General features: G+C 26.4%; 3 non-coding genes across 3 annotated transcripts; 2 read left to right on the top strand and 1 right to left on the bottom strand.

Annotated features, from left to right (window-relative positions):
* Positions 1 to 4501: 4501 nt before the first annotated feature.
* Trnae-uuc lies at positions 4502 to 4573 on the top strand. The gene has a single exon. It is a non-coding gene; the product is annotated as a tRNA-Glu (tRNA).
* A 688-nt stretch (positions 4574 to 5261) lies between these two features.
* On the top strand, positions 5262 to 5333 carry Trnae-uuc. The gene has a single exon. It is a non-coding gene; the product is annotated as a tRNA-Glu (tRNA).
* Positions 5334 to 10136: 4803 nt separating this feature from the next.
* Trnae-uuc lies at positions 10137 to 10208 on the bottom strand. The gene has a single exon. It is a non-coding gene; the product is annotated as a tRNA-Glu (tRNA).
* Between the last annotated feature and the right edge of the window lie 9631 nt (positions 10209 to 19839).

Genomic DNA, 19839 nt, shown 5'->3' with positions numbered 1-19839 from the left:
ACAAAAAATATTTCACTATATTTCTTCGCATTTAAATTGAATTAATTAAATTAAATAAAATCATACAATTATTTTTTTTATTATTCGTAAATATACATATAAAAAAAATCGAATGATGAGGCCAATAAAAAAAAGAGAAATATAATTTTTTTATTATTCAATTCCACGTATCATTTTACACAAGCTACTTGTAATTTTATCACAGTATATCTCATATTTCCATCGTCTTTTCCCCTTCATATATTCAATTGACAATATCATGCTGGGTTTGAGTTTTTCATTGACCCCTCTTTGGCGATCCATCCATCCATCAATCACTCTCTCATGATCCGCAATGCGATGACGCGTGCATAATGTCGCTATTGACCATCAATAATGGTCGATAACCTTTTTGTTTTTTTTTTTTTTTCATTTTTATATTATCCGTTCTTCTCGTCTTGTTCTTATTTTTTTTTATTTTTATATTTTATTTTTTTGTCATTTATGCCATGTCCCTTGGACTTTTTTTTTTTCCCTCCTCGTCATATACGCAATGTCAAGAATGATTTATTGTCTGACAGACGCGCGCCAGTTCGAAAACTTGTCCTGCTATATGTCCATCATGTTACTGATTAATGCTCTGATTAATTTAACACTAAAAACAACTTGACTAACCATAACTTCTGTTTAAAAAACTATATATCTCATATTTCATAATATTTTTTTTTTTTTTTTATTTACATATATACAAGTTTTAATTTTATTCGAATTTTTTATGGTATAACAACATTTTTCATTAAGCTAAAAATATATTCTCAAGATGAAAATTACATTTGTCAATATGTTGAAAAAGACTTTTAAATTTGTAAAAAAGTCTTTGATCCTTAAAAGTGCAATCTTTAATGTACTTTAGATATCAAATTTTCTATATTTTTTTATTATAAAAACGAAGAAGTATAGAGAAAATAAAATAATGCTTTTTGATTACTTAAATATATACATCTTGAGTTCATATATTATATGTATTTATATCAGTCGACATATAACATTTTTTTGTTTATTTTTTATGAAATGCATTTAGATATTATTATATGTATAAATAATAAATAAATAAATGAATAAAATAATGCAAATGAATAAATTTTAAAAAATGAATAAAATAGATAAATATTTATCATTTTTAAATGTGTCTTGTTGACATTTACCTTGATATTTATATGAATAAATTAGATGTAGAATTATAGATATATATAAAAATAGAACGATAATATTAAACGGACAAAAAATTATTCCAGATGCAATGGAAAATGTTATGATCCTCTTATAAAAACGAAGAAATAAAGCCTCGATTCATTTGATTGTTTCTCGCATTTAACAATGAATAATCATAATAATATTTCATTTGTTTTTGTTTAATTAAATAATTAATTTATGTTGTTTACTACTTAAGACTTTTTGGGATCTCATAAAGATCTCTCCTGAATCTCGTTTGTGAGACAGATAGAGATTTTTCAGAGACAAATTGAAGAAAAATGAGAGACGAATTAGAGATAAATTGAACAAGTTAACAACGAATAACATCGACCCTACGTTTTTATTCGAATATAGATTCCAGAATTGACCTAAATATGTGTAAATAAATTTTTTAATTCAATAAAAACACAATTGAATAAGTAAACATGAAAATTTTAAAATTCAACAATATCTACTTGCACCAGCTCAAAATAAAATACATTTAAAGGAATTATGAAAATAATTTTTTCTATTAATAAAAATAATTGTATTAATCCATAAATATTAATAAAAATAAATAAAAATCCAGCATCCCATTGGTCTCGTATGACAAAAAAGCTAGAAAATTCTTTAGATAAATATCTATAAATATATATAGATATATTATTTTTAAAACCAAGTAAAAATGTATAACCATCACTGAGGTCAGTCGAGCAATTGAACCGTGGCACTCAGTATCATTTGTTCATTTTTCACCCCACACAGATATACTCATATCAACTCATAGGCCACGTACACCATCAATATAAAATTCTCTATATGCCAAATATAAAGCTCAAACGTTCAATTTTTATTGATAAAATAAATATACACATCACTTTATTTTCATCAATTTTTTTTCATATAAATTTTTATCATTTTTTTTTTTAAATTACTTTTAGTTCAAGTGTTTTTCTTTTTTTTTTTTTTTAATTATATTTTTTTGATTTTCATTTTGACATGAGCTTTTTCTTTTTCATTTTATACAAATGAAAAGACTCTACCGAGGCCTTTCACAGTTATATCGCATTTATTGAACAGGCGTCGATCGGACGAGCAAGCAATTGGAATCACGTTTATCCCTGGCTATAGAATCCCTTTGGTATAAATGTCCACATACACATACACTGTATGAACATGCATATAAAAAAAAATTCAAAGCATGGTGAAAATTGCTGTAAAATAAAAAACGATCGGCAATTTGAATTTTCTTTTTTATTCTCATTTCATTTTTTATTTTTTTTTTTTGTTTCTCACAATTTTTTTTTTCATTTAAAACTAGAATAATATATAATAATAAAATAAAACTTTCAATTAATTTAAATATTTGCTAAACAAAAACTTGAAATTATTGGAAAAAAGTTTTATCAATTTATTAATAAATAAAAACAAGAGAAACTTTATGAGGTATAAATTTTTATTGTTATTTTTATATATTTATTTTTAGCTGAATCTATAATAGTTGTAAACGATACAATTTATACATTTAAACAGTTAATCTAAAACCAGAGCAAGACACCTTAATATTATGCGGCGCGCAAGTCTCATTATACTTGTAAACCAGCATACGGTCTTGAAAAGAGAGTACACACCTAAACCACACGATTCTCAAACGTATTCTCGTATATGTTTAATATAATATACATATATAACTTTCCTCCCTTTTTCCCTCTTGCCATTTACTATCCCCATCATTTCCTCTCTTAATTCAACTTTTATATTTTTGCCAACTTTTAATCGTACTTAACGAATATATTCCATTACATAGAAAAATATAAATTCAATGTCATTTTACATTATTAAAAAAACTTTTTTTCAAGCTTTTTTATTTTTATTTTTATAAATACGTACGTTGAAAATTTAAATTAATATGAAAATTATAAATGCGTGAAAATATATTCATTAATTTTATCTTCATTTGATATATAAATATAAAATTGTTTTTTATTTTTAATTAAATCGAGGAAAATAAAAATTGAAATAAAAAAAAAAGTTTTTTATTAAATGTACTATACGCACTTTCACTTAACTATTTGTCAGTGATTGCGTGTATATCCTCTTGTAGGTTTTCTATTATATTCAGGGATTATACAAAAATAAATATATATATTTGTTTTTTTTTTTTTTAAATTTTATAAATAAAATAATAATAAAACATTCAAGTATGAAGATTTACACAAAGTTGGGAGGCTTTGTAAGCTAATTTATATTTTAGTTTCCTGCACTAAATGGTGAAAGAACAATGCCTAAGATTTAACACGGATAAAATACATTTTTACAGGACATAATTTTAATCCGACGTTTCCATACTATATATACCCTCGGTCTATTCTTCTTCATATGGTTCATTTACCATGTAATTTATATTTCACATATTATATTTCGAAAAATATATCCTAAAAATAAATTATATATATAACTATTATTTTTTATTTTGTATTAAAGAGAAGTATTGAGAAGACTAGGCAAAAGTCATGGATGCAAAAATCTTACGAAATAGAGTACAAATATAATAAAAATAATTCAAGGTTGTCTAAATTTTTGGAAAAAAATTCGTTAGTTTATTTGAAAAAAAATAAAAACACATTATTTTGGAGGTTATAATTTTTTAAAAAATCAACTTAGCCATTTTTTTAATTAAAATCCTTTTATTCTTTCTGAGAAAACCTTTAACCAGAGCCATACTTGAAATTTTTTCAATAATTATTGATAACTTTTCCCATAAATAGTAATTGTTTATAAATAATAATGGAGTGAGTAGTTTATACAATAAAAAGAACCAAAATGGAATCATTCAATAAAGTTCTTCGATCGAGCAACTTGTAAAAATTTTTTAACTAATTTTTTGATCTCAATGCGGGTTTTTTTAGTTAATTAAGTGAATAATGAATAAATATTCAAACAAGCGCTTAACGTTTATCATTTGTTTATGAAGTGAGCATGCGCACTTGTAAAGTGTGACTTATCCTCAAGTATGACACTAACAGTGTGAAAACTTGAAGGCAGATGGAGACACTGATTGATTATTTTTTTTTTATAAAATTCTAGGTGAGAGCTCATATTTAAATAATATTATTAAGTATTGAAAAAATATCAAAAAAATTTTGAGTAATTATTTTTTCGAGTCGTTTTCGAAAAACAATTGAAAACTTTTTTTTTATACGATTTAAATACGTCATCACAAATTTTCCTTCAAATTTTCCAAACCAGAGGAGAACAGAGAGAGCCGGAAAATTGCGGGTAGGTCCTATCCGATATGGTCTACTGGTTAGGATATCTGGCTTTCACCCAGAAGGTCCGGGTTCGATTCCCGGTATCGGAATAATTTTTTGTTTTTATTTATCATATTTCAATGACTTTTTGTCATTTTCATTTTGCTTGAAAATGATTCTCCGACTCTTCTCCAACTTTTCTCGAAATTTTTATAGAAATGATCCATCTTTCGAGAAATAAATAACTCTTCTTCTCCCAACTATCCTTTTTTTTTTTTGTACACAAGACAAAAAAGGCTGTTTCGCTGTATTTCGTTTCTTTTTTCCATGAGTTATTAAATTATTCATAGATTTATAGCAATTAAATTAATATTCATCAATATTATTCAATTAATATCTACGAACGAGCAATTTTTAAAAGAATTAATCTAGTTCTAAACAATCTTCAATCTTGTTATTGAAGGTGAACGTATACAACATTTTTACTAAATATTCAAAATTAATAAATATTTTCTACAATAGTTATTCATTAATGCACAATTTTTTACATTTATTGACTTTATTAATTTAACTTAAAAAAAAGAAAAATTCTTACTTCATAACGGGTAAACAACCTTAATAAAAAAAAATTGATTAATCAAAAAAAAACGAATAAAACATCATTATTAATCAATGTTTAATGTGAGAACCAATCAAATGTCCCGAAGAAAGGTCTCATTCTCCTTATTAAATAATTGCCCGCCAAATTTGGCAACCGAAAAAGAACGGAGTGAGCCGGAAAATTGCGGGTAGGTCCTATCCGATATGGTCTACTGGTTAGGATATCTGGCTTTCACCCAGAAGGTCCGGGTTCGATTCCCGGTATCGGAATAATTTTTTGTTTTTATTTATAATATCTCTATGACTTTTTTTCACTTTCATTTTGCTTGGAAATATTTCTCCGACTCTTCTCCAACTTTTCTCGAAATTTTTATAGAAATGATCTATCATTAGAGAAATACTAAACTTATTGTATAAAAAGAATACCAACATAAACAATTTAATCCGATATGGTCTACTGGTTAGGATATCTGGCTATCTAGTACCACAAGACTTCATTAAATGCGACCAAGACGGACTAATACAAAATGACACAAACATACCAATCATTTACCATTGGTCAAGACACCGAAAAAACAAAAAAATATTATTCAACCACACAGACTACAAACACAACAAAAAAAAATTTAAATACTCAACAACACTTTCGGACATTGACATCAACAACACAGACCGTCTCAACTTCAAGAAATACTGGTGGCTAGACAACAACACTAAATACATCAAAGAGATGCAAGAAAAAAAAGACAAAAAAAGAAAACAGAGATAGATAAAAATATAAACCCTTCTTCTCCCAACAATCCACCTTTTTGTATATATGTATATAATCTCAATTAACTAATCTTAAGTATTTATTCAACAAAGAAAGAACAAGCGGTTTCTTAATGATACCACGAGACTCCTTCTGGACCTCTTTCAATTTTTCCCGCACATCAAATAATAAATTAAAATTATTAAAATAATAACCGATTTAACAAAATCACAAAAACCAACATAAATAACAGAAAAAAAAAAAAAATGAAAATAGCTAAAAGTTCAATCCATTGAACAAAAGCAATTAATAATCTACCAACACTTCAGAGCTTTATTTAAGTTTAATTTCCCCCAAGACCAGCTATAAGAAACATGTATTAGTTAAGCGTTGAAATAAATAAAAAAACTTTTTTTTTTTAAAAAAAAAAAGGATATCTGGCTTTCACCCAGAAGGTCCGGGTTCGATTCCCGGTATCGGAATAATTTTTTGTTTTTATTTATAATATCTCTATGACTTTTTGTCATTTTCATTTTGCTTGGAAATATTTCTCCGACTCTTCTCCAACTTTTTTTCTTTGTCCAATTGTCCAAAAAAATCAAATAAAGGGTAAGGCGTCAAGCCTTCCCTTGCACAACCTAAAAATGACAAACGTCAACGCAAGTTCACCATCCAAAACGTCAAACGTTAACATAAAATCTCCATTTAAAACTCAGTCAGCTAGATACACATCAAGCCAACTAGACAGGTTATATAAAAATAAAAAAATAAAGCTAAATAATCCAAAACCAAACTTAAATCTAAAAAGAAATTATCTTGGTAATTCCCGGATCAACAGATAAAGATGGTTACACATTTCCAAAAAAAACAAACAGAAATCAAAGCAATATTCGGATCAAACACCAAACATCCACTACACAATTCATATGAAAGCTTGAACTCAATTGACATAGAAACCAACAATGATCTACCAAACTCATCAGATACAAACAACAACACAACAACATCGACAACTAATCCACCAAGTGGTACATCACCAAAAAACATACACAACTCTAAAAAATTGGTATCAACAAAAATGACATCATAATCAAAAAAACTCACAGTGACATCACAATTTTACCAAAAAACATTGAGTTGGTACAAAAATTTTTTCAACAATGCTTCTGAGTGTAATAAAAAATGGATCACACAAATCAAATGGTATTAATAAAAAACAGTCAATTAAAATCGTGAAAAATATTCACAAAAGAACGTGCAAAAATTGATCTCAACACATACGTGAAGGCAACTAACGTAACCGTTGAAACAGGAAACAAAATCAGATCAAAAAACACAAAAATTTTATTGCAGGTACATTTTTTCCGCATTTGATGCCGTGTCTTTTATAAATTTGATGTTTTGAAAAATTTTTCGATATTGTAAATAAGGCTGTCCAACCACACTGTATCGAAAGCTTTTTCAGAAATTATCAAGATGGCACCAACCATTGAATATTTAAGCTTACAATTTTTTTTATACGACAGCAATGTACGGAATGTATGTGTTGTCTATGTTTGTCTGTGTATAGTTGTGTAAAGTAGATGCCCTGGTAAAAATATTTCTCCGCAATTTCTCCTAAATTTCTCCCGAATTGACCTATGCGGAGAAATGAGTGGAGAAAGGTATCAAAATTTTTTTCCGAATTTTCTCCAAATCGATTTGGGTGAAGAAACGTTCGGAAATATTTCTCCACGATAAAAATACGCGGAGAAACATTTGAAAAAAATAATTTTACCGCGCAGAAATTATCTCCGCCTGTCTTTTACGCGGAGAAATTTTTCACGAATTTTCTCCGAATCAACTTGAATGGAGAAACGTTCGAAAATATTTCTCCACACTCATTTCTCCTCATTAATCAATTTAATGAAACGATCACGAGAGTTTTGTAGACCAAGTACCTCAGATATATGTATCAACTTTTATGAAACACATACATATGTGTACTTAATTAAATGGCTGTTCAAAGAGTATGGTGTTGCATTTTTCTAGATTGATGAGAGAGTGAGTAAATGAAGGAAGGATAAATAAAGGTATGAAGATGACGATGAGGATGAATGTATTTACAATGGAGATGATGGATGAGTATGAGTTGAGTTTATGATGTGGAGTCAGTTGATGAAGATCAGTGATGGGTCATTAAGTACCATTTGGTCTTAATAGTCTATCAAGAATTATGTTGATGAATTTTGATTCATTGCTGAGCCACCAATATTTTTTGAAATTAAGCCTGTGCTTATCTTTACTCTCCACAGTTGATATAGACGTTGAATAACCAAATGCATCATATCTTTTGGTAGCAAAATCATCAGCAATGAATCGAATTTTTCTATTTTTACGATGACGTTTAAAATGATATAATATCGGTATGTTGTCTACATTTTGTATCAGACTTTTTTTGTCGCACTTAATAAAACCTTGCGGTTGCAGTAGCCTTCATATTTCCTCAGCTGGTAGTCGTTGGTGTCAACAGATCCAAGGTTTTTATTGATATTGATGATGTTGCTAAAGTAGTCATGAGTCAGCTTGATGATAAAATTATCTATTCTAGGTATACCAGCTCTATCATAGATAACTTTATTGCTGACTCTTCTAGTGTAGTTAGAAACCTTGGATCTATGGAGGTTAAGGCAAACCCTCAGGCATGATCTTTCAAATTGTCTCAATTCCTCCATTTGAGCTGCACCAACGTTCCACCAGATTTGGCATGCATAAGTCAGAATTGGACGAATCAATAGCTGGTAACAGATTACCTTGGCCATTTTTGAAAGTGATTTGTTGTGGAATAGGTTAGCATTTGCCATGAAGGCCCTGTTCAGATCACCAATATCAACAATACTTAGCTGGAGTGTTATGTGGAATGGTGATTAAGGTATTGGTACCTGGTATTGTAGTTGTTAATTCTATTGAGTGTTTAACACTGTTGCTACTTTTTGTTACTTCTGATGTTGGTTTTTTAAATAAGATTGTAGAACACTTTTGAGGGCTAATTTTGAGTCGCCAAGTGGTATAATAATTGTTCATTTTGTTGAAGATATCGTTGAGTTTGTGTTGTATTGATGATGGATATCTGTCACCAACATAAATGTCAAATTTAGATCTTTTGAAAATTGCTCGTTCGTAGATATTAATTGAATAATATTGATGAATATTAATTAAATTGTTATAAATCTATGAATAATTACTCATAGAAAAAAGAAACGAAATACAGCGAAACAGCCTTTTTTGTAATGTATTTGATATGGTCTGGAAATAATAGCTCTGTAGATTGGTCATGACTGATTTGTACAATATGATGATATCTGTCTGGTCTGTTTTTGTTGTAGATGAATTTATTAACTTTTAGTATTTTGACTTGATTATTTGTTGTTGTTGTTATTTCATTTAATATTTCGTCTGATGTGAAGTCACCTCTAACTCCTTTAAGAACTAGATTTTTTGGTCTAAGTTCTTTGGGAGTGTATGTGTAATAAGGTGTTTTGTCTTCTTTGAGTTGGTCAATACATTTGTTGTATGTGTCAACGTTTTTGCACATGATTGTCAAGTCGTTATCAATTTTTTTAATTATAATATCATTTTTGGCAATGTCTTTTTTGACATATAGTAGACCATATCGGATAGGACCTACCCGCAATTTTCCGGCTCACTCCGTTCTTTTTCGGTTGCCAAATTTGGCGGGCAATTATTTAATAAGGAGAATGAGACCTTTCTTCGGGACATTTGATTGGTTCTCACATTAAACAATGATTAATAATGATGTTTTATTTGTTTTTGTTTGATTAATCATTTTTTTTTATTAAGGTTGTTTACCCGTTATGAAGTAAGAATTTTTCTTTTTTTTAGTTAAATTAATAAAGTCAATAAATATAAAAAATTGTGCATTAATGAATAACTATTGTAGAAAGTATTTATTAATTTTGAATATTTAGTACAAATGTTGTATACGTTCACCTTCAATAACAAGATTGAAGATTGTTTAGAGCTATATTGCTCGTTCGTAGATATTAATTGAATAATATTGATGAATATTAATTTAATTGCTATAAATCTATGGATAATTACTCATAGAAAAAAGAAACGAAATACAGCGAAACAGCATTTTTTGTCTTGTGTACAAAAAAAAAAAAGGATAGTTGGGAGAAAAAGAGTTATTTATTTCTCGAAAGATGGATCATTTCTATGAAAAATTTGATAAAAGTTGGAGAAGAGTCGGAGAAATATTGCCAAGCAAAATGAAAATGACAAAAAGTCATTGAAATATGATAAATAAAAACAAAAAATTATTCCGATACCGGGAATCGAACCCGGACCTTCTGGGTGAAAGCCAGATATCCTAACCAGTAGACCATATCGGATAGGACCTACCCGCAATTTTCCGGCTCGCTCCGTTCTCCTCCAATTTGCAAAATTTGACGGAAAATTATAAAACTATAAAATCAGATGATTTATTTTTACTTTAAATTTGTCAATCAGTATAACGTACATAATTTTTAAAAAAAGTAAATAGATAATGTAGTATTGATGTTTTTTTCAATATCCAGACAATTATAGGTAATAAAAAATTAAATAATAAAATAAGTTTATATTTTTTATTACAATTATATAATTTAAAATAATTTCAAGCTACGAGAGTGTTTTAGAATAGACGTTAAATCATCAAGGTCAAAGAAATATCAAAATTACCATCATGTTCATAGACGAATATTAGACAGATAATTTCATTGACAAACTCGTCAACGACTTGACAAATTCTCCGACAGCCGTCACATCAAGAAACATTCTTTAGAACTTCTAGCATTTCTTTTCACATTTGATCCAGGCTCAGGAGCACACCTTGATAGAAATCAATTGCAGCTGAGTAGTTCATATTGACCAATAGGTGATAAAATTGTTAATAAAAATTGTAAAAAACTTAGATGGGATGCTCAAAAAAAAAAATGGTAACTGCCCACATGTTAGATCTTGATGAATTCCGTTTAGATAATACTACTTTAAAATAATTGGTCAAGATGACTCGAGTTGTATCTTAAAATTCCGATATTTATTGTATTGACAGGATAATGTTCATTTCGAATACCAATATCAAATAATATTTTGTACGCTTTACAGCTGTCTGAAAAATCATCTTATTTCCATAAAACATTTATTTTTCAAAATGCTCACACGTTTATTATATAAAGTAGTTAAAATTTCAATGAATATTGCGTGTTTATAAAACATTATGAATTCAACGAGCACCCCACCCGCATATTTATTAAAACAATATAATAATTAGACTGTGTATTGCTTATTATGACAATCATGCACATCGAATATCCATATGAAAAAAAAAAAAAATTTATATATATTTTTAACACAGAGTATAGGGGCACCAGTGAGAGCCATCAACACCCTCCGTTTTTATCAAAAAATCAACAATATAATATTGATTTATTTTAACGACTCGTAAAATTAATTTATGATATTTTTAAAAATACAATATAAATTTTGTATAAAAGCAAAAAAATAAAAATGAAGAAGAAATTTATTTAACACACTAAGAGCAGATGTCAATTGATTGGGGGAGTACATGAAAGTCTATATAGTCTATACGTGTTATAAGTGTCCCCAAAAAAAGAAAAAAAAAAAATTCTTTTTTAGAAAAATATTAGTGTGATACCAGCTGTTGAATATTTTTATATATTTTTTCTAAATTTTTCTAGACGAAATATTGTAAATAATATATTTCGAATAATTGACAAATAAATTATTCTTTTATTTTAATATTATCATTGTCTTGTCATTTTTAATTAACATTATTTATCAATAAAATATTATCATTGTATAAATTTCTAAAAATAAATATGTATAGACAAAATGAATAAATAAAAATAAAATTTTTAAAATAACTAAAATATTCAATTATTTGAACTTTGATATTTTGGGGATATTTTATTTTAAATATACACGTGTTTTGTATTTATAATAAAAACATGAAAAAATACAATAAAAAAAAAAAAAAAACAATTTAATATGTATTATATTCAAAATTTATATTCACTATTTATTATTCGTATATTAACTGTTAATTTATAATCTTTTTTTTTATTTATTTATTCTTTTTTTATATATTTTTTATTAAATATTTATCCAATTTTTTTTTAAATTATAAAAATAATTATTGATGTTATTTGAAAAAATACAATTAATATTTTCATTATTATTAAATGGAAATATGAATTATTATAAAGTTGACTAATGGGCCGATAAGAAGAGTAGAAATAACAACAATTACGTATTGCCCCTGTTGAGATGGCACGCGTCAATGTGATAAATCTTATGGGGCTTGGATTTTGATATGAAAAACACGCGGAAACGAGCATGCCCAGTCAACTCGTCTGTGCTGTCATAACAGGGGCGGTACTTGGCACGTGCTCGCGCCCTCTTTTCACCCTGTATATATAAAAATACATTTAAATATACATATTATTTATATAACCATATATCTACACGCATTCATAACTCGCAGACAAACAGTTTATGGAAAGATTAATCTTCAATAAGTACTCATCAAATAACAAGAAAAAAAAAAAAAAATGAAAAAATTTGATTTACACTTGTTGTTTATTTTATATAAACATAATAATTTTATTACAAATTAAATAACAGAAATATTTTTTTGTTTTTTAATTAAATTTTAATTAATTTACTATAGTTTGTTTGATATTTTTTTAAAAGTTAAATTCATTTAATTTTAATGAAAATATAATTAACATTTGTGTGCATCATTTATTTTTTATTTTTTTAGTTGTCATGTAAAATTGGATAAAACAATATGTAAAACAAAGGCTAATAAATACACACAATCCATGAATATTCGTTTGTAATTTTCGAATGGTCGAATAATGATAAAGAGAGTGAAAGAAAGAGAGAAAAAAAAAAAAATGACGCGTGCACGTCGTAGATCTATATCGACTCTCCCTTTCGACTTTTATTGTCTGTAATATTGATTGGTATGTACAGTAAACTACCATCATTCAACTTAAATATAACTATATATATTTATGAATATGTTTATGTATATATATGTACAAAATGTTATTTGTATTTGTCTGTTTGCTGTCTCCGCTCAGGAAACGTTAACGTCATAGGAAAAATCCATAAATTCAAAATAATACAATACACCGATATTCAATCAAAAATTTTCCAATTCTATAAATTAAATCGTAAATCAATTCTCCCTCTATTATTAACATCATAAAATTTCAAAAATTAAATGTCTAAATTATTTAATAATTTTTTGCGAATTGATTTATTGAAAACATATTTTCTTTTTCATCTATTTTCATTTATTATAATTTTTTTTTTTTTTGGATTGACACATCTGTGTCAATATTTAAAAAATTAATAGGAAAAAAATTTATAATGAAAGGTGGTATATTTAATTGTCTGGGGAGTTAAATCATTGAACAATTTACGACAATGGGAAGAGACAATTATCATCGATTTTTATTTGGTTAATAAAACGATTATTTTCAAACACGTTTATTTATTATTTTTTCTATTATTATTATCATCATCTCATCAACAACGCTTACTGAACACTTGTCGACAAATTTTAGTCTGCTTCTCATCAGTGAAAAAAAAAAAATTTTGTATTCATTCAGTTGTTATCCCCCCACGCTTTCAGTATAAACGCGTTCAACCAAAAATGTAATTTACATCCTTTTATGTTAGTGAAATTGAAATGTTTGTAAATTAATTTTCAAATGAAAATTTTATACTATATTATAATCATCAAGGGAGTACCGAATTAATCTGATATTCGTTTTTTATTTTCATATAAATATTCATTTATTTAAAAAATTGATAAATAATTTATTAAAAAATATAAAAAATAAATTATTATTTTAGCTGAAATAAATTTTTTAATAATTAAAACTTTATACAATAAAATTGTTGAAAAAAATTATATATAATTTATCTTATTTTTATTCTTTATCTTAATTTCAGTGACATTTGAATTCAATTAATTTTCAAGTGGAAAATTTGTCGCTGATGATAAATTTTATTGGATTTAAAGCAATTTCATTTTACTCTTATTATATTTTTTTTTTTTACTTCTTTTTATGTCTTAATTTTCTTCTTATCCATTTTAACATTTTAATATATTATTTGAAATAAAATTATCTGTTGAAAATATATTATAAAAAAAAGAAGTTTAATTTTCTTTATTAAATTTCAAATTAAAATTAATGAGAGATAAATTTTATTAATTTATTTATTGAATATTATATTGATGATGGAAAATACAAGTTATCTGAATGAATAGTTAGTTGTCGAAATAAATATTCATGGTAAATCGATAAAGTGAATCAGACATTGATGGTGGTGGTTGAATCTTGTGTTAAAGATCCGCAATGGGTACAATGCTTTGGATATGTACCATTAGTGAGATTGCTTGTATGTCTCGTTGATTTTACTAGTTCAAAACATCTTTTTGCCGCCAATGAAATACTTCAATGTGTTTCTCGATAATATCGACATTTGTTACAATTTTTTTTAAAGCTAAATATATAAATTCAATTTAATCAAATATCACGCGCAATCAATGTCTTAAATATTAATTAATATATTTTTTTATTAACAATTTTTCATTGATTTTTATAAATTAAATACAATTGATAATAAGTTGACAATGTTCATCATTAATGTCTGTGTATAAAGAGATAGTTTAAAAAGGTTATGCAGCTATCACTTTTTTTTTTTAAATATATAATGAGAATGTTCTGAAATTTTGTACACAGTTAGATCTTTTCATAATGAATACAACGGTATAATTATTTTCTTATGTTGATCGGTTGAATTTTTTGTAATTAATTATTGAAAATATTATTTAACATTGGCTCTTATGGAGATTTCAACCATTTTTTTCGGATAGAAAAAATGATGAAAAAGTCTTGAAAAAAATCACACATATACTAGAAACCGAGTTTTATTAATTGCGCGAAAAATTTTCATATGTTGATCGGTCAATTAATGAGTAATTAATTATAAACTTTACAAAAATTAGATGTGGCAACGTATGGCATGTTCAAACACACACACACATACCCGCAGTCCCATATATTGTATACGGGGCGCAGGCGCTTTTCACTTTATTTTTTTACAGTGTAGCCAGATTTCAGTTTTGTCTGTGACGTCAGAAGCGCCCCGCAACACCCGCAATGAATTTGTGCATTACCTCCTTAAGAATCAAATCGTAATATTATATCTTTAAAAAGAGTAATGACAATGGGTGTGCCAAAGATATTGTTATATCTTTTCTACGTGCACTTATATATTTTTTTTCTATTTTTCCTATCGATTGATAGAGTCTCAGATTGCTTCAAGATACATATAAATTTATGCAATATTTAAAAATCATTGTTGTAAATAAAAAATTGTAAAAATATATAAATTAAATTACGAAAAAAAATCATGTATGAAAAAAAAAAAAATACAAATAGATTATTGGACAAGGGTAGAAAGTAAAAAAATATTTTTAAGAAAAACTTTTATTTATATTATAGTATATACATGTGCATATGTCGATAATGTAATCGGAAATTCAATTCAAGAAAATATTTTGCAATGGAAGAAAAAAAAAGAGAAAGAAAAAAAAAATATATATAATAATATATAAAAGAAAAATTCTTGGGTAGTTGGATTGGCACAATCTCTAGTCGTGTGTACTACTGCTTGATAGAGGGGGTGGTTGGGTGGCTAAGGGGGAGGAGTGGTCTCAATATACTTTTTTATAAAATCTTGGGTTATAACCATCACTGATAGTAGTTGACTTTGAAATACGTTTCCATATGTAGATACATAAAAAATAAATTAAAAAAAAAAAATCTTATCTTATAAATATATAAATTTTTATTTTTATGATATTTTTTATCTTTTTATTATTATTTTTATTATTATTATAAACATTAAGTTTATGTTTCTTCATGTTATTTATTAATTTTATTTTTTAAAAAAACAAAATAGTCGTTAATTTAAAAATAAAAAAATTTCAAAAAAAAAAAAAAAACAAATTTTTTATTAAATTTAATAATTTTTTGTTAATATAAATTAAATACATATATATATTTTTAAATTTATCGTCTGGTCATTGTGATATACACAGTGTCTTGTTTAAAGCTCATAAAATTAAATGAATAAATAATGAAAATATTTATTGTATATAAAATTAAATTTAAAAAAATTGTCGTTGTATATTTGATATTGGTACTTTGACGATAAACTATCAATAAAAAATTCTAGTGTGTATATAAATGGCAAATAAAATAGCTTAAATTTGACACCTTATTACACAATTATACGTGTGAACCAAGCTGACAATATACCTTTAATATCCATTAAAATAAGATTGTTCGATGCATTATATTTAATGAGTTTGTCACACATGTGATTCATCAATAAAATTTTTATTCATCCATAGAATTATTTTAATTATTTTTCAACAATGTTTATTTATTTCTAAAACAAAAAATAAAATTATATATATTCTCTTTTTTACATACATATAAGCTTTTTTTTTTTTAGCCACTTTGAAATAGAACATTCTAAATTTGTCTTTTTTATTTTCATTTTATTCAGTATGTCACATGTGTGTAATTTGTATTTCACGTTTTACCTAGAATTTTTTATTTTTTTATATTGCAATTTTTTTTTTTTTATTTTTATTTATTTCATATATACATCTAAATTTCCGTTTGTCTCACTCGAAGCGTCGAGCAATCGTGCCTGGATTTTTGGAGTCACTGGTGGAACGGTTAGAGACAAAAAAAAAAAAATAACAAAAATAACAAAAAAATTTTATATATACATATAGATAGCTAGATAGATAGATGGGGTGTGTGAATCCGGACGTTTCGCGTAGCTGAATATACAGTAAAATAAAAATAAAGAAAATGAAAAAAAAAATATATATATAAATAAATAAATAAAAAAAGTTGAAAAATTTAGCAGCGTGGCATATCACAAACTCGACGTGCATTCAAACGCTAGTCACTACAGTAACCCGACGGTTTTTCCAATCAAGCAACTTGCTGAATTTGTTTTCCAAACGTCGGTGGTGTTTCAAAGTTATTGATTGCCATCCAAAGCCCTGAACTACTATATACAATATAAAAAAAATCTTTACAAAAATACAAAAAAAAAAAAAATGGATTTGACAAAAAAAAATACATGCAGGACTAGTTCAGTTTGTACTAATAAAAAAACCTACTGTATTTTGTACGAGTGTCTCAACACTAAAAATAAAAATTCGTTGAATTTTTTTGTATATATTTATTGCCTTGTATGCGTTTACATTATTATTTTATATAAACGTGAACATTGAGACTATAGATCATTGAATTTGCTGGCCAGTCGATTGTTCAATATGCACTTGTGTCAGTTTGATTATTTAACAAGGTATATATATTAAAATAAAATTTAAATAAAATGAAATTAAATTAAATAAAAAAAAATATAATAATGATAAATAAACATTTGTAAAAATAAAAAAAAATTTTATTATAAAAATTCATGTATATTTAATGTATAATGTCAGGAAGCAATGCTGAACGACATGTTAAATTCGATCGGTGCTTTCTCACCTGTTTTCATCTTGGTCGTAGTAGTATGGTGCCGGGTGCTTTAAACATTTCATCTGTAACGAATCGCGTATTTTCGATCGTTTGCCCTCGATTCGTAAAACTACTGAAAGATTTATATTCATCGATCGTTTTTCTTTGCCAATTTCTTGCAAATAAATGTATATGTTTATCTTTTGTATATACCACCAATATACATTATTATATTGAGAAAATATAAATAAATAAGAAGAAGAAGAAGAAGAAGCGCAGTCGGCTTGGTGAGGACCAAATCGCGATATCATGAAACTTTAGTAACAACATGGTGAATCTTCACAATATGTTGAGACATTTCCTTGTCGTTTCCCGTGGATATATATATATTTTTTTTTTTGTATTCATGCAAAAAGACACTCGATTCCTTTTAACGCACCCTCACCTTAAAATTATTACCTGCCCACCACTCGTCCGCACTCAATGCTATCATTTATTCTCTGATCCTACCTGAAGTCTTGTTGCATGTTAAACACAGTGACACAACACTGCGGTAAATTTTAACTTCTTTTTAAAAATACTATATACAATAAAATACATATGAAAAAATAAGAAAATATAAATAACCAAGTAAATGAATAAATAAATAAAAACAAATAAAAAAAATATAAATAACTAAATAAACAGCTCAATATGTTTATGGATGCATACAATCATAAATTAAGTAACCTTCTTAATGGTAATGATGACAATCTTACAAGAAAATCCAATCCCTCCCAGTTCTCAAAAAAAAAAAAAATGAAATAAATAAAAAAAAAAAACGCAAAAAAATATAAAAACGATAAAAAAATTTTTTATTATTTTTTTTCAAGAAACATTAAAATTTTTGATGATAAATTCATATTTTTTTTTTTTTTAAATTACGACTATGTCAAGTTGAAATGATTATAATAATATTTTCAATGTTGAATAAAGATAAAAAAAAAAAAATTATAATAAATGATGAATAAAAATTTTGAAGAGAAAAAAAAAAAAAAAAATACACAATGCGATCAGAAGCAAACCGTGAGTCAAGCGGTCCTTGCGCGCATTCCGCGCTTGCATTGCGATATAATATACGAGTGGTCAGGAAGCAGTCGGCTTTCCTCAACGACAAAGGCATGATGACGAAAGACCCTGAGGGTTGTGGGAGGAAGGGAAAGAGGTGGATGAGACCCTCCGAAGGTCAGAAATTCTGTCAAACAAGATACCAATGTATATACATAACTGAGAAATAGAATGCCGCACTTCACTCGTGTATAGTTATATATAAATTTTATATATATTCTTTTATATAAATATATAATATGAGGATGACATGAGGGTACCTCTCTTAAGCTCAACGCATATTAGGACGGTATGCCAAACTCGATTCTCAATCGCCTACTCTCACTGGTTATTTATTAATAAATCCCGGTGGTCATCTTTTTATATACAATTTTTTTTTTTTCATATATTTATTTAAATTATTTTTTATATTCAATATTTTTATATAACCCTTGTTTCTTTTTCTCATGACAAAAATAAAAATACGCACCACTCGTAATAAATAAAAAAAATTTAAACAAAGAATTGGCGCAAAAAAAATGAGGTCTTTTTTTGTATTATTTTTTTTTTTTTTTAAGTCTCTTTTTTACGTCATCAGGTATAAACACCTGATTTACATCCATGTTGCTCTTGTTGTCTATTTTCGAATTTTTAAAAATTCAAATAACACCGCCTTTCGCGTAACCGTCATATTTTAAAACATGAATAAATTTAATAAAATATATTCATAATGATATAAATTCTTGAAAATATTATTATCAATTAAAATATGTATTTATGACATAAATATAAAAAAAAAATTATTAATAATTAATCAATAATTCATTTTAATAAATGCAAATATTTTTTATTCAATTTTCAATGAAATAAAATGAAAAAATGGTTATTATGTATTGATACTTGTTATGGCAGGTACAAGTGCGTGTGGTACATACCAGTATGTTTAAACTATATACAGATATGCGGATAAAAAATATTTATAAAAATAATAAAAATAACATACCATATCAGAGACACCTGTTATATAGTTTGTCGGTGTGTTTTTTTGTATTTATATATTGGTACGGTTGTTGTAGGTTGATACGTCCGGTAGTTCATATGAATCGATATCGATGGATAAGGAAAACATGTTGAGAATTAAAAGCGCGTTGAGTTTATTATAATTGTATTATGGCGATGACCACCGCTGAGATGTTGTTTGACACAACGACAATATTTAAAAAATAAATATATATAAATAATTAATAATAATAATGACATTAATAATTAAAATTCACAGAAGCAAATTTTATATATATATTTA

Source organism: Aphidius gifuensis, linkage group LG1, assembly GCF_014905175.1.
Source record: "Aphidius gifuensis isolate YNYX2018 linkage group LG1, ASM1490517v1, whole genome shotgun sequence".
NCBI lineage: Eukaryota > Metazoa > Arthropoda > Insecta > Hymenoptera > Braconidae > Aphidius > Aphidius gifuensis.
This window is presented reverse-complemented; position numbering and strand designations above follow the sequence as displayed.